A 4,332-nucleotide genomic window follows, 5' to 3' on the forward strand; every position below is an offset into this window, starting at 1 on the left:
GTGGCAGACTGAGTGTGCCTATCATTGGGCCCTGAGTGGTATCATAGGCACTGATGTTAGCAGGTCCAGGTGGGTGATTTTTGAACTCTGGGCAGCTTACTCAGGTGTGGGGACAGTGGCAATGGTTAATCAGTCAAGTGGGAAGGTCTTTGAGTCCTTGGGCAGTGGGCATGATGTGGACAATGGCAGTAGCAGTGGTGGGACTACCCTCTGGCTTCTATGTGGTCTGTGCTGGTGTTGTAGAGACGAAGTTTCACCATGTTGGTCAGGATGGTCTCGATCTTCTGACCTCATGATCAGTCTGCTTCGACCTTCCAAAGTGCTGGGATTACAGGCTTGAGCCACTGTGACCGGCCCACTGTAGCAGTCTTATATTTGAAACTCTAGGAATCAACTACGTTCCAAAACAGCTAAATATTCAGGTCCAAACTATGAAGGTATTTTTTAAACTGCCACATTCACTGTGAAGCCCACTCACCTTCAGCATCCCCCAGATGAAGCACATGTACCGCTTAGCTAGATAACAATGAGGTGGCACACACACTGAACCGCTGATATCACAGGACAACTGCCTATAAAACTAAGACTGCTGACGCTGGGCTCCAGCTTCATTCTCACAGGTCATTATCCTCATCCAGGAGAGCAGTTGTCTAAGCAAACTCTAAGTCGTGCTCATACTGTGCTGCCAAAGCTGGTCCATGACAACCTCCGGTGGGGCAAGAGCAGACATGGCAACAAATTCCAAGTTAGGGTCTCCAATGAGCTTCCTAGCAAGCCAGAGGAAGGGCTTTTCAAAGTTGTAGTTACTTTTGGCAGAAATGTCGTAGTACTGAAGATTCTTCCTTCGGTGGAAGACAATGGATTTTGCCTTCACTTTCCTGTTCTGAATATCCACTTTGTTGCCACACAACATGATGGAGATGTTTTCACACACCGTACCTGATCTCTACACCAGGTAGGCACATTCTTGTAAGTAACTCTTGATGTTCCATCAAACGTTATGATGGCACACTGGGCTTGGTTATAATAGCCATCTCTCAGTCCACCGAATTTCTCCTGGCCGGCTGTGTCCCATACATTGAACTTAATAGGTCCTCTGTTGGTGTGGAATACTAGGGGATGAACCTCAACACCTCAGGTGGCTATACACTTCGCAAATTCACCAGTCAAATGATGTTTCACGAAGGTCGTTTTCCCAGTACCACTGTCACCAACCAATACAAATTTGAACTGGACCTGGGGCTCTCCCTGGGCAGCCATTGTGGCTTTCTTTCCAGAATCATCTACGCGCCTGTCTGCCTGAGCTCTTATTCCTTTTTTTTTTTTTTTTAATAGAGTCTCACTGTGTCACCCAGGCTGGTTTGATATGGCTCACTGCTGCCTTAAACTCCTGGGCTCAAGCAATCCTCCTGCCTTAGCCTCCCAAGCAGCTGATACAATAGGCACGTGCCACCTTGCTTGGCTCAGTTTTTTTTTTTTTTTTTTTGTAGAGACAGGATCTCTCTGCATTGCCCACGCTGGTCTCAAACCCCTGGCCTCAAGCAATCATCCAATCTCAGCCTTCTGAGTACTGGGATTACAAGTGTGAGTCACTGTGCCCAGCTCCTGTTTCTAGTTTCTTTTTTTTTTTTTTTTTTGAGGCGGAGTCTCGCTCTATCGCCCAGGCCGGAGTGCAGTGGCGGGATCTCGGCTCACTGCAAGCTCCGCCTCCCGGGTTTTACGCTATTCTCCTGCCTCAGCCTCCCGAGTAGCTGGGACTACAGGCGCCCGCCACCTCGCCGGGCTAGTTTTTTGTATTTTTTAGTAGAGACGGGGTTTCACTGTGTTAGCCAGGATGGTCTCGATCTCCTGACCTCGTGATCCGCCCGTCTCGGCCTCCCAAAGTGCTGGGATTACAGGCTTGAGCCACCGCGCCCGGCCTGTTTCTAGTTTCTTAAGGTACAAGTTGAGGTCATTGATTTGAGACCTTTCCACTGTTCTAATATGGATGTTCAGTGTTGTGGATTTACCTCCACATATTTCTTTAGCTGTGTCTCACAAAATTTAAAGTGTGTATTTTCTCTTTCATTCAATCCTACACAATTATAAATTTTCTATTTTTTTCTTTTATTCATGGATTATTTAAAAGAACATTGTTTAGTTTCAATATACTTGAGGATTTTCTAGATTTTTTTCTGTTTTTGATTTATAATCTAATTTATTGTGCTCATAGTACATACACTTTGCATGGTTTGAATCCTTTTAAATTTATGGAGGCATGTTTTGTGACCCAGAAAATGGTATGTTTTGGAAAATGTTTCATGTGCACTTGGGAAGAATATATTTTATAGTTTAGTATTGTGGGATGGATTCTTCTGTAAATATCAATTAGGTCAAGTTGATTGATGGTGTTCAACTCATATTCTTACTGATTTTCTGTTTACTGGTTTTATCAATAACTGAAGAGGGATTTTTGAAATATCTGACTATAATTCTGACTTTGTCTCTTTTATATTGTACTTTGATCAGCTTTTGTTTAATGTGTTTTGATGCTCTGCCTCTTTATCATATGAAATGACCTTTTCATTCTCAATAATAACCTATGTTCTGAAATCTACTTTATCCTATTTTAATATAGCCATTTCATCTTTCTTTTCATAGTGTTAGCATGGTATATCTTTTTCCATTCATTTACTTTTAATCAATTTGTGTTTTATATCAACACTTTTTTCTTCTTCTGTAGCAGCATATAGAGTTGGGTCTTGCCTTTTATTTCTTAAATTCAGTCTGAGAATCTCTGCCTTTCACTGTGGTGTTTAGACCATTTACATTTAATGTGATCATTGATATGATGAGTCTAAATTTACCCTCTTGCTATTTTTTTCTATCTGTTCTTTGCCTATTATCTTTTTCTCTTTTTTCCTATTTTCTATTTCTTATCTTTTCCCATTTTTAAATAATTGACTACTGTATGCTTCCATTTTATATTCATTGTTGGCTTATTAGTTATAATGCTTTGCTGTGTAATTTTAGTGATAGCTTTGGTGTTTATAGAAAATATCTTTAACTTATTACACTCTACCTTCTAGTAACATACTGCTTCATATATTTATAAAAATACTACCACAGTATACTTCCATTTTCTCCTCCAAGCCTTTGCACCACTGTTGTCATACATTTTATTTCCACATATGTTATAAACCCCCCAAAATATTGTTATTATTTTTGCTTCATATAGTCACATATCTTTTAAAGATACTTAATTAGTAATAAAAATCATTTTAAAAACATGTAGTTACCATTTTTGGTGCTTTTAATTTGAGCACAGATTATTATTTCTATCTGTTATTTTTCTTCTGGCTGAAGGACTTCTTATGTCATTCCTTGTATTTAAGCTCTGTTGGTGATGAATTATTTCAATTTTTGTAAGCTTCAAAATGCAGTTTGGTTTTGAAAAATATATTCGCTGTGTAAAAGATGATCGTTTGACTGATTTTTTTCAGTACTTTATATTTCTTTACTGTCATCTGCATTACATAATTTCTGATGAAAATCTAATGCCATCCTAATCTTTGCACCTCCCTACCCTACTCAGGACAACTGATGTTCCTTCGTATGTAATGTTTTTTTCCTTATGGCTACTTTTAAGATTTTTTTCTCTCTAACATCATAATTTTAAGCACTTTGATCATGTTGTGACTTGCTTTCTTTTTATTTATTTGTGTGTGTGTGTGTGCTTAGAGTTCATGGAGCATCTCTTGATCTGTGGACTTTTGTACTTCATTAAATTGAAAATATTTTGGTCATTATCTTTTCAAATATTACCTTGACCATTTTTTTCTTTAAGAACTCCAATTACATGCATATTAGACAAGTTGAATTAGTCAGTTAGCTCACTGATAACTCTGTTAAATCATTTTTAGTCATTGTGTTTTATTTGGGATAATTTCCACTATCTTCAAATTAACTAATATTTTCTTCTGCAATGAATAATCTGCCATTAATCTCATAGAGTGTATTTTTCTTCTTGAACATTCTAATTTTTTATTTCTAGATGTTTAGATTTGTGTTATGTTTTTATTTTTCATAATTCTGTTTAACATGTTCAATTTTACTTCTTGTTGTTTGAACATATGAAATATAGTTATAATAATTGTATAAATATCCATTTTCACTAATTCTAAAATCTATGTAATTTCTGTGTCAATTTTGATTAATTACTTTTTCTCATTATTGTTCATATTTTCCTGCTTTTTTGTATGCCTAATAATTTTTAATTAAATGCCAGACATTGTGAATTTTGCCTTGTGTTCTGGGTATTCTTGTAGTCCAACAAATCTTCTCAAATTTTGT

At 37.5% G+C, this 4,332-nt stretch overlaps 1 pseudogene; it reads right to left on the reverse strand.

Annotated features, from left to right (window-relative positions):
- Positions 1-614: 614 nt before the first annotated feature.
- LOC117086142 lies at positions 615-1,298 on the reverse strand (annotated as a pseudogene).
- Positions 1,299-4,332: the final 3,034 nt, after the last annotated feature.

This window comes from Trachypithecus francoisi, unplaced genomic scaffold (genome assembly GCF_009764315.1).
Source record: "Trachypithecus francoisi isolate TF-2019V2 unplaced genomic scaffold, Tfra_2.0 Lachesis_group1, whole genome shotgun sequence".
NCBI classification, from domain to species: Eukaryota; Metazoa; Chordata; class Mammalia; order Primates; family Cercopithecidae; genus Trachypithecus; species Trachypithecus francoisi.